General features: G+C 36.5%; 1 protein-coding gene across 6 annotated transcripts in view; it reads right to left on the bottom strand.

The window, feature by feature from the left end:
• LOC106131844 (RNA-binding protein Musashi homolog Rbp6) overlaps positions 1–12,956 on the bottom strand; it is a 476,408-nt gene that overhangs the window by 23,973 nt on the left and 439,479 nt on the right. The window lies entirely within an intron of this gene.

Here is a 12,956-nt window from a genome sequence, read left to right as displayed (position 1 = left end):
CAGGAGGCAAGTATAAATTACCCAATCTACGCTAACCCAAACCTCTAGCAATAGGATTTTCGTTACCAAGTAGCATCGTTACAGAAAAGTACGTAGGCTTAAATTAAAGGCAGTGGATAGATCGCTTTAAATTTTATTCCGGATTATGTTAAGGCCTCTGTATTTTAAGGAACGGTACTACAGTGATAAGTTTAAGAGTGCGAACGCAAATTTTTCTGTATAATAAAGCGCGAGGTATGGAAACTTCCCTGCGACATTTTTCACAGTGCCGCATAATCGCGACGTGTCCTCGTTGGGTAGGAGAGTTCATAAAGTCGCGTCCACATTTGTCACACGGCCATCACAAGCCGACAAATGAAGGCTTTGCCACGGCGTTCCCGCACTTTGTGCACTTTGCACAACTTTCTGCGCCGACATGGAGCTACGTGCTTTTGCATTAACGCGGCGAAGTGAGTGCGCGAGGCTTTACCGCGTTGAGTATCTTACCACCAAGTTTTATGCCTAGATAAGACTGAATAATCAACATGTAAAACACGTTGGAAACTTTACACTATGTAATATAAAAACTATTCGTCCTTAAAACTGATGTAAAAATAATGAACGTTGTGACATAAAGCAGGAAATGGATTCATACTCGTAAAACAAAAGGAAAAGTATAATGAACGTGTTGATGAAACGAACTAAATAGACGTAAAGTTACGCCGTATGAAGTTGAACGATACGAATTGCAGCTAAATCGTTCCCTGGCATGAAAGGTATTCTTCGATCGTCCGCGACATAAAAATAGTGAGTGTCGCCATTTGTCAGGGCCGATAAAGCTTTACAAATGAACCGGCGCCTACGCCAGAGGCGGCCGCTACTGCCGTGGGCACCCTCCATTTGTTCGGCAACACGCAACCGAGGGGACATGCCGGAACAAATGTCTGCCCACTTTAAAGCCAAGATAGTCCGACAACAAAATTTGTTTAATCCTCTACTCACGAAATTCAATCGACAAAACGACTCTAAATAAGCGGTCCTAAGCATAATTCAACAGTGGAAAATGATTTCATTTTATATCTAAGTACAACAACAACAACGCCCATGAAGAAAATTCAGTCGGGGATCCGACGTTAATTGATGTCGCATCGCTGGCGAGCGGAGTGGGAAACAAAAGCTCACAAACAATTCGCATTGGAGTTCGCAATCCCGATCAAGCGTTCGAGATCGCGACGCAGTTAAATGACACGAAAAATAACAAAGGTAAATTGTATTTAGCCCTAGCTAGGTAGGCGCGCCCTCCGAACAATATATCGATCGACTCGGATCGAGTGGTGATTCGACACCACGTTCTTGGTTCAGCGAAGTAAACTTAAGATTGCTTCACTGCATGCATTTCGCCATTTTGCTGCTTCTAACACCATCGACGTATGAGGAATTTAATTGTTTCGCGAGAAAACACCGCATTTCGCGCTTTGCCACTTCGCTGAAAATTCGCACGTGAAGGTGAATTAATACGAATCCAAAAGCAGTCATTAAATTTGCGCTCGATTGATTTTGAGTGAAAACCTTTTAAGGTAAAACAGTTATGTCAATAAATTCGGAAGCGAAGAAATGTGCTTATATAAGAACATTGATTTTGCAAGTATTCTCCATTGAACATGTGAGGCATACAAATCATTACATTTGTGAATATTGAATGAAATCTTGAGTTCAGTTTTTACCATTTTGCTGATACATTTTAACAATTACCCTCGTCGACGGTTATAGAAGTAATCGAGGGGCGGTTGTTGATGTTTTTTTAATCCGACTTTACGGACCTTCAAGCGAACATAAAAAAGTGTCGAAATATAAAAGTCGGAATAAAATACCCTGGTGTATTATGAACAAAGCCGATGCGTTTAAGTAAATCCAGGCGGGCGTGAGTCGAATTTTATTAATTTGTCAATATATAGTCAGTAGTATAGGGATGGCGATGAATTATGGACGACCCGGTCCACGGGACTTTTAGAACATAGACGCTTAGATTAAATGTTGTAAAACGCTGCGGATTATACATTGTGGGTAGTGCGCCACTTGTCGGGCTGGCGCTGACACGCGGAGATTTTAAACCGGCTACATTTTGACGCTAGTGGACCTTTAGAGATTCCTCGCGAGCCAGCCGCGAATAAAACGACTCCACAAAACTACAAGCTCACCGAGGCGGTCGCATGTGTGACGTTAACCGCATTTTATAAGATTTTTCGTTTGTTTCCTTGAACTGAAATTTCTGTTTCCTTTGAAATCCTTGTGGCAAGATACGGGCAGTCAGCCAAATAGGCAGCTCTATAAAAGGGTAACTTATTTTATAAATGCATATAAATTTTCTGATAGTCTTAGTAGTACTTTTTACTTACAAGCTTGCTAATATGAGTCTGTAGTTATAATGCAGACAGAATGACTAAAATTCAAAATATATAATTTTCTAAGTAATGCCTGGACTGACATTTAATACAACTTGCACAAATATAAAGCTATTTCATAAAACCTCCGAGCACTCTGTGTAATAAGCATTAACTCTTCCCTATCGATAATGTGATGGGTGTGTAGAAATTACCTCGTATGTATCAGCGATTTAACGCACCCATATAAAAAGTCAAGAGGCACAAGCCAAGCAACTTTGTAGGCGAGTAATGCGGTGCGGGCGTACCAACATACGTGAGAGATAAACGGAGACGACAGGGGGCAGGGCCGGGGGGCGGGGGTGCGGCAGATAAGTTTATCAGGGAACCTCGCCTTCGTATTGACAGAGCGTCGCAGCCTGGCCCTGATTGCCGCTAAACGGAAGCGCCGCGTGAGAACCGGAGGCTTGGAAGAGCTTCAAAATACCCATGCCGATAAAAACCCAGTTTGGTAGCAAGCGCTGATTTCGTATGTTGTTGAACACTTTTGAAATATTTTTGGAGAAAAATGTCATTTTATTTTTGCTGGCGTTTAAATAAATTGCAGTTGAACTTTTCGTTGTGACGCTTAGATAAAGTTTTGGTCCTAGTATTTCTTATGAAATATGAATACAGTTTGGAAATAATGAACCATTAAAGCCGTTTTCTATGAAAAATAATTAATATTCGCAGTTATTTAACAAAATTCTATAAGTAAAATAAAAAATCGTGTTGCGAGCGTAGTACGTTACGTAAAGGAGATGAGTCACAAATCTTGCGCTCAACAGGTCACGGATAATGAAATACTCCGCCGCACCCCGGGAGCTCTTTCCATATTTACGTAACTGTTGTTCGAAGAAATAAGATAAGCGCGAGTCGACATTTTCGTCGAATTTCGGTACGGTTACTTAAAGTGTTTGAGTGTTTACACGGCGCGGGGCGGGACGGGTTCGATGGGCCGTAATGCGCGAAATTCAAATCAGATATAAGCGATAGACTCGTCGCTTGAACGTCGATAAGCGCCAAAATAACGCAACCTGACGATAGGGTTACCATCAAGCATATTATTACTCATATACATTTAAATATCTCCATCAAAACTGGTATTTGTTAACTCTAAGTAACTATAATAAATAAAAGAACAAAATTCACGAATGATAAATCCCTACGATTCCACAGATTGCCTGGAGCTACCCGTATATTGCAGACATTTCGTATCGAAATGTCGAAAATGTATTTGACTTAATGCGAAAGTATCGTGTGCTTTTCGTGTACTACGTCGGGTATCAAACATTGCGATCTTCATAACAATTGAACAATTCTACAGAAACGTTTACAAAGTTCTAGAAAATATTTAGCTCTCAATTGCTGTAACGTAATCAAACGCTATAAACTACAGAGGTATAATTTGTCTGCGCAGATAGTATTAAAGTTATAAACAAAACACACAAAGTAGAAAATTATATCATGTCACAGTTGTCTTTGCATTTTATATTTGAAAGTAGAACGTTGCCGTCATAGTTATGGTAGTGATATGAAATATTAAGTGTAGCATAGTGGTGCGCCTTGCAACATTCATGGTCTAGCACGAGTTATTTCGGGCCAACGATCGATCGCAATCGCGGCTTACGTGAAGTATAAAGATGTTTACATTTCACGGTTTGATGCTTTGAATATCATTGCAGTAATGGAAAACTGAACTGTATTTCACGATCTCACAAAATATATGATAAAGGGTTTACAGTTTGCACTTGCAGCTTCATAAATTAATTTCAAAGTAGATAGATACGAAAGTAAGCGCCGTATAAAAAATAAGCAAGAGTCGAGTACTTTGTTCACGGCAAACAAAATTAAGTTTTAAACACGCCAATTATTTAGATGCATACTCTAATTAAAAACTGTAATAACGTTGTAGACTTAATTAAGATTTAATCTTGGCAATTGTATGCTATTCTTGTTAATAGCCGAAAGTACCGCAACAAAATAAAGAAAGAAATTAAATTGAAAGCAAAGTGTATTGGCGGATGTCGGCATTAGGGGCAGTTTGCAATTGTAAATAAACACGCTCACTGCAGTGTCGTTGTTTAACTAATTCCTTTCACGGTTAAGAGGACCCGACAAACTCTGAAATGTCGTGTAATAGAGAAAATGACCATCCCTGAAGACCGCGCAATTTTATCTACACGAATCTGTAATGAAATTTGTACATTAGCTAGAAACCTATAAAAGTGTTTCCATGTTCCGATGAAATGGTTCGAGAATTTCAAATAAAATTGCAAACGATGTATTAGAGCCAAAAGAGAGGCATTAGAGACTGTATGAGTGCAATTTGCATTTAAATAATCGTGAGAAACGTATTCAGGGTGGTTAAACTCAATATTCGAATTTGGATGGTCTTACCGAAGAGGTCTTTGTTCAATGCAATGAATATATTAATGAGATACCGCATGCAAGTCAAACAACCGCTATTGAGTAGTCCAAATGTTACGCGTCACGTCTTGCTGTTTGAAAGGAGCAATATTCCCCGAGGAATACTGTACGAATGTTCTATGATAAAATACATATTTTGATTCCAACATGCAAATGTGGATATGATTTCACGGTGAACTGAACTGTAATTTTATCATATACAACATATTAACTTAGTTTTACAGTTTATTTTTCTTCCGAATTAAAGTTGTGACGTAAGTATAGTTAAGTGTTCCAATTTAGACTTTGATAATTTAGCAACCTACCTCTAATTCAGCGGTTGTAGAAGACATTGTAAACTTGATGTTAAGTTTTGTTGATTACTGGTATATACGCCGTAGTACCGAACATGATTACCTAAGTGGATAATTTCAAAATTACAGCTGTCGTGTAACAGTGCGAATTATACGGAAATTTACAAGCTCCGTCCAAGATGAATTCAGGTGGCATTCGCAATGAATAACACCTTGAGAAGTTTACGACGCACGTACGTGTATAAGCTGTACCAATTAGTAGTAATTAAGTAGGTTGGCTGCGGGCTTCGGCGGGCGTCGGGAGCCTTGTCGAGACTCCGACTAGATTAAGAGGAAAGGTTGTGAGCATATTTTATAGAAATTACCAAACGCAATCATGGTTATTAATATTTTTTTTATGATTATTGATTTTATAAGTTTTTTGTTCAAAGTTTCTTAAGTCTTAAGTCTTCAAGATATATTAATCATTTAAATGACCTTATTATGTTGACTTCTACGAGTATATATCTGTCTCTACTTTGTACCTATATACCATGCAGAAATAAAAATAAAAGTGACCTATATGTACATTTTACACAGTAGAGCAGAATTTGCTAAACAAATAACTGTAATGATGTTTCTATCAGCTTAAGAATATTTTCTCGAAAGTAATACAAGAAGATATAACATACTACCCAACTTATCCCTTATGGGATAGGCAGAGTTAATAATCACGGTTGCATGATATAATTTAGATATACTCAACTCAAATATGAACGTGTGTTGAAAACGAGTAATTCTCAGCCGAATTCAGCTCCCGTTAAATTGCATGCACATGTTTTGCTTTACCTTGCATTGCAAGAATCTGTCGCTCCCGCACTATCTAGGAGTCTCGCAACACCTTCAATAGAAATGAAATGTGCAAGAAAACTAGCAATCCGCAGCTAACTTAACTTCATCTTCCCTTAAGTTGCATACACATAACCGTAACTTTTGTTCCACGAATCTGTCGCGACTCCGACACACTCTAGGAGTCTCTCAGCACCTCTAATGTAAATGAAATTGTGTGCAAGAAATAAAGCAGGGCTTCTTGGCCGCTATTTATCGTCGCCCGCGTCTCCTAACTCCTCCGTAATGGGAATGCGGAGACGCTGCGAGCCGTAATGAACCGGCCTGCCCTAACGTATGGCCTTTATTGATGATACCCGTGGCACAAATTATCGAAAGTGTGAAGGCGAAGATTTCTTTAATTTCTTTTTATTTTGTGATTTTTAAGTAAGGAAATAAATATTAGAAAGTTTAGTGTTATGATGAAAATGATTATCAACTTTTATCTAAGGTCTTATGTAGGCAATTTAACGTGTAATATTTTAAAGTTTTATTAAAGATAAGATGAATTTTTGAATCTGCTGATTCTTTATTATGTATAATTTACCAGTAAATGAAATTTCTAGAAAGATTTATCAATAAAAATTTGCAATCTAACAGCCCATAACGCACTTGATTACGGAATAAAATATATGAGTAGGCTCTTAAAAAAAAAAACAGAAATCACTTTAAGGGTTATTTTAAAACTTATAAAAAACTGTCTTGTAATAACATTTCTCTATCATCTTTATTTTGAGATCGCGCCCTCTACGCTGTGAACGCTGTCACTAGTTTATTGTCTCCCTACGCACCGACACCGTTTCAATTACGAAAGCCTTCTTACAATACTTTATGGCGGTTGGATCATTTCCGAAGATCGGAAAACTCTATAACTTGTACATTAAATTGTTAGAAAATTCGAGTGTGATTTTTTGTAATACTCTTACTCTTTTGAACCAAATGTTTTCGCAAATTTAGCTGTTAGTTTTTAAAAGCGAAATTGTGCTTTGCATTGATAAGGTTTATGTCATCAAATTAATGGGCGGAGAATCTTCACTTGTGATTTAAATATCTAGATTTTTTAAATTTAAGGTTACTAATTCAAATAAACCGAGATTTTACATGAGGAGAGTTATGAATGTGGATCAAGGAATCATAACTCTCTCCATCAAACGTGGATTGTGGCAAGTGTAAAGATGTACATATGTTTGCTTACGCTCCATAAAAAAGAACTTAATATTTTATTCTATTTCTACGTAAATATCTTTTATCTTATTGATATAATAAATAATAAATATTATTTATTTGTAGAACTTAACCATCACCCTAAAACTAAGAAGACTTCATTTGATTAAAGTTTATTCCACATTATAATTTGTATCTAAATCTGAGTATTCATACTCAGCGGTCCGTACCAAGAAACCACGCCTGTGATCATTTGCTGAGCCCTTAGTACCATTGATCCATATCTATAGCGGTCGGATTATTAGTAATAGGTTTCAGGGATAGAATTGGTCTGTGTATGCAAGATTTGGTCACAGATATCTATAATGATATAAGTATATTAATATTGCTTTAAAGGTCTGTTTTACCTCTTTATATATTAATTATAGGTTACATTAAATAAAAGAAGTGTATTGGAGCAGAGTAAAACTAAATACTTTTTTATCGTGCTTTCCAACGTTCCTAAAATCGATTTTTCTTTAACAATCCAAACACATTAACAAAGTTCAATGTAGTTCGACGTACACACGCAAAAGAGTCATACGAATGAGCACAGGAATGGCAGGTCGGGGGGTACCTGTACAAAATAACTAAAGAGCAAAAGTATAACTGGTTTATATCAATGTGCTGAGTGATTTTTAAGCTTTTGAAGAATTACGTTTAGTTTCATTAGGATATGTTTATGCTCCTAAGCAGACATTTATGATATATCCCTGATGATATGAAGATAGAGCAAATAGTGTCAAAGAGACTCGCTTTTGAGAGAACCGCGTCTAGCTGGATGGCTTCATGATGGAATTGGGATTTAGATAGTGACATTTATAAGTAAAGTGCTTAAAATTTTTCAGAATCTAGCAGCATAATGATACATTTAACTTTTGATCATGCAAACACGAAAAAGTATAAATTAAAACAAGATTATAATAAAAAAAACATAAAAAATATCTGTTATTTCGTAGAGCGCAACTTCCGTATTCTAAATATTTTCCATCAGGTTCATGTGCTCGCGCTCGCCCCCAGCACCACGTGTGATTAATTAATTTTCTTTCACGCTTCAAATTTAAGTTAGAGCAGAAATCGTTAACGGCCGGAAAGGCCTGTTGAGCCGTAATTTACGTCTTTGCGCCCGACTTAGTTGCGTCATTTCAGAGTTGCGTGCCGTGCGCCTTGTGACCATTAAATTTATATTGTATACGTACATAGGAAATTAGGCAGTTGTTCTAGTAGCGATTGCCATCAGATTATAATCGAACTTGTAAATTTTTACTTAAAAAGCTAAATAACAGTTCGGTCGATAGAAATCCCATCGGTAATTTTCCAAGACTGTGAGGCCTAAAATGACTAATACAGTAATAAACTGAGCTGTATCATGCTGTAAATTACTTTGGCAGTATTACATACACGTGTTATACAGCATATTCCACGCTAATGATTAACCCGTAGTTAATTTGGGATATCTCAACTTCAGGGAGGAAACTACATGTTGTTATATAGGTTTACACCCAGAGGTAGTTAAGGAGGGTGGCTCCTAAACCTCGTTAGCAGCAAGTATTGCATCTCGGGCACCCGAGGAAAGCCATGGTCTCGCTTGTATTATTAATGACACCCCGACATATATGAGGAATATGGAAGCGAATTTTATTAACAACTCCATTAGAAATATTTCATTTCGCAAATTATTAATTTTTATTTTAACAATACGTCTAAACAGAGTTTTTTTTAAGGTAGAAACGAGGACAATTGAAATTTATATAAAGTGGCTGTAGGTTGAAAGTTGTAAAACATTGATTGAGGGACGGAAAAGTTTAAAGGAAAAGGACTGAATAAGGCCCTATCGAAATCTTTAGGGGCGCGACTTGCCAATTGCAAGTTTCAATGAAAGGGACGGTCCTGCGCTTGATATATAGGAGGCGCAAAAATGGTCGAATCGATAAAGCTTAGAAGAAGCGCTGGGTCCTGCTAAAACGAGAAGTTTATGGTAATCACGGCTTGGAGGAGCCCGTGATTGATTGTTCGACGGGGCCCCGGGGAGGGGAGGGCAAGGACGAGTGTACGTATCTCCGTGAGGGCACCTCCGGAATTACAAGTTGATTTTTTAAATCACATTGCTGTAGCACGGTTGTAACTTGTAAGTACGAAAAGGCACGAAACAAAAACAAAATTCTCATACAAAACAAACGAGGCTTGTTACGACTACATTATATCAGAGGTGGGATCACATAAAGTATGTCCATTAGAATCAGCACCAAAATGGCTTTCAACGGGATCCTTTTCTTATCAAAAGCTATCAGAATTGTTCGGCACACATGGGTGTGTAGGCCATTCTTTAATGTGGCAGTAACGACAAGGGTGCGCCGAGCGGCCCACCAGCGAGTAAAGACGCTAAGAGAAATGGCGATCGAGGATCCCAAGATTTAAGTGGCAGTTTCAAGTATGCCTACTTTTAGTGTTATTTCCTAAACGGAAACCATTTGTTTCCCTCATGCACGATCGAGAAGCAAATGTGCGCAATACCGAAGAGTATTTCGACGTATTTATACAGGGTCAGTCGAAGGATAGTGCATTTTTGTTACGTCTGTTCCGATGGCGCAAATAACAAATGAAAAAAAAGAAACATGTGCCATTACGTGTGCGTGAGTAAAAACTTGGATATGAATCATCGAGTTCTGCTGTCACGTTGTTTTGGAAAACCATTAGTTAAACGTCCAATAAAACCTAACGCGTAGCGGGAAAATAAAAAACCGAGCCAATCCCGCCCGCAGCTTTGGCTATAAAAGTTGCTTATTTGTAAAACTTTCGCGATATACCACAACTTGTACCGGTTGTGATATGTAATCATATATAAGGCTGTACATCGTGAAAATATGACACACATTCTATACACCAAAGTATATTTTACAAAGAACATTAACGTGTTTAAACAAGGCTTGGTTTAAGGTAATGGATTTTTGTTGTGATAGTGTTTAGGAGGTTTATTTTATTACTAACGTAGACCTTGGTAAAACAAGGTGTTGTGATTTTAGCTTAAACGTCAAGGTAAACTCCATGTAACACAGGTAAATTTTTCTAGAATAATAAAGAAATTAAAATGTTACAAGGGTTGGTTGAGATGACCATTCAATACAAAAATAAAAACTTAGTCTTATGTTAACTTATCCATTTACCAAGACTATAATAATAAGCATTCTTCACAATTATAACACCTTATTTAAAAAAGAGTAAATCAATTTTGTAATATTATGTGCAAATAAATCCGAAACTAGATTGCTAGTAAAGGCTTTTACGAACCACCTCTCTTTCAGTGAAGAACGTTGATTGTACATTCTTTCACTATGCGACTTAGGACACTTTAATCCTGCCGTATCTTTCGGGTCACATTTGTACTAAAGCATCGAAATTCGGCTCTAACTTGATAATATTAAAGTTCTCTTTCTCTCATATCTTAACTGATTTTAACAGGTGTGACCCCATAAAGAAACGCAGGTGTACGTGTCCCCAGGCCGCTTAAATCCAGCAAATAGAAATTGATGTTAGGAGGTGAAATTTAAACTACACTATATTTTAGCCATTTTGTGGTACATTGCTGCTTTGTTGTCAAATACATGGTAAGCGGAAGCAATTAAGGCAGTAATGTGTAAGGACGTAATGGAGTGACGGGAATTTGTTGCGCGTTTTAATGGCCTCTTATTAATGTTTTCAAATGCATCTAAGTGTCCATGTTTAAATATTATCGCTTAAGTAGGTAGTTTAAAATTTTATTACTTTGTTCCTTATATTTATATGTTTCCCTTTATAATCCTCCTTCATATTCATCTTTATTAAAAAAAATTGGATTTACTGCGACATTAGTTCAATTATAACAATGAATTCAACTTAAAAATGGAAATTCCTATTTTAATTTGAATATTGATACTTTAATAAGTACTAAAATGGTTAACATGAGTCGCGACAGAATTCCTCTAATCATGCCAAAAGATTATTTTAATCAAAAATATCCAACATCACCCTATCAGTCTTGCGGGCGGAGTAGCTATTAGCTTAACGACCATTTTAATACTAGAGATGACATATTAAATTTACGAGGGCCGCTGCCGCAATGTAAACGCGGTGGTGACGTGACGCCTCTGTTTTCTTTATTGCGTACGTAAATATAAGGTTTGTACGGATTCAGGATTCAGTATAAACATTTTGATGGTCGGCTCAGATAACGGTCACTAGATAACTTATTTCTGATGAAATAAAATCGTGAAATGGCAATTCGATTTCATGGGTGAACAATACAATTAAGTGTTAAAAACATGTAGCATACGGATACCTGGTTTATTTATTTATTCTTTATTGTAACAATTACACTTTGTAAAGTACAATAGGTGGACTTAATGGTAATAGCATTATCTAACAGTCAACCATTGTGTTAAGCAGAGAACCTCAATATGGGTGATAATAAATATTGTATAATAAACATACTTACTATAAACCTATACATATATAATTTAGTTGTTAGTTCTTAACGCTATTTTATTAAACAAACAATAGTAAGATCTATAAATATAGTAAAATGTTAATTTTATATTAACATAATTTTTTTCCCAACTATCGATTGCTGATCGTCACGATGCGAGTTTTTAATAGATTTGTTTACGAGACGCGTGTATCCGAAAGTTAATATTCCGTTAAGTGTGTGTGTGAAGTAAACAATGCATGTTTGCTCTTTGAAGTTTTTACATTGTTTGCGAACGTAAAGTTTGTCGTGGCTCTGATCAATTTTGTTTGACGCAAGAAAAATGTCGACTCGTGTACGTTAAACTCCATGTTGTTTTTTTATTAATTTAGATTATACATTTTTTCTCTAGAAAATTCGTGATATATTGTAATAACTTTTGAGAGTTTTTAACTGAACAATTTGTTTTGAAATTAAAGGTTAAAGAATATGCTACGATTAAATTTATTTCACATGAAATATTAGATTAATCAAAAAGCTCTACGCGTGAGTATGTTTAATGAGGTGGGTGGAAGGAACGCCTTAAGAGACGACATAGTTATAAAAGGAATTTAGATTCGAAAGAAATCTTTTATTTCAAAAGTGAGAGTGTAGACGTATACGTGCAGAAAAGGGGTACAATAATAAGCGGTTACTTCTAAGAGTACATAACAGACACCTCTGCTTTTCGCAAGGGAAGCGAGTAATTACTCTAAAACACTACCCATTTGTTTGATGTCTTTGTTCGTTGTTTGTTCCACTTAGGGCAAACATCACCCTTACGATTTCGCCCGACACATGCCGTCGCCATTAACCGCGAACAATAGAGCAAGACAAAAAACAGACATTAATATCGGGAATATGCATCGAAAGGACAGGTACGCTCTCTTTTAGATGGTAATGGGTGTGGAAACTCCGAAACAATAGGCAAGCGTTGAATACGGGTAGGTGTTATTAAGATTTTCAAATTTTGTAATTTCTAGCTGGCTGTGTGCTGTGTAGTTTATGATACTCATTCGGATCCATTCATTTTCCAGAGCAACTAATAAAAGATATAACTTTTAAACTAGAAACATAAAAACAAATTATATGTAGTAAGTTGTATTCTGTGATGTGTGATAATAAATGAATTAATTAAAACCAAAATATATTTTAATAAATAATGCAGTTATTAAAAAAAATTCTTCTAAATTTAAAACTATTTGTTATTCAGTGTTCATTGTAGTTGTAATTATGGCGTAATTATTTTTATTGGCGCCATCAAACAGTGCGTGGTGGACGCAA

The sequence above is a fragment of the Amyelois transitella genome, chromosome 5, assembly GCF_032362555.1.
Source record: "Amyelois transitella isolate CPQ chromosome 5, ilAmyTran1.1, whole genome shotgun sequence".
Taxonomy (NCBI): Eukaryota; Metazoa; Arthropoda; class Insecta; order Lepidoptera; family Pyralidae; genus Amyelois; species Amyelois transitella.
The sequence above is the reverse complement of the archived record's forward strand: the minus strand, read 5'-3'. Positions and strand labels throughout refer to the sequence as shown.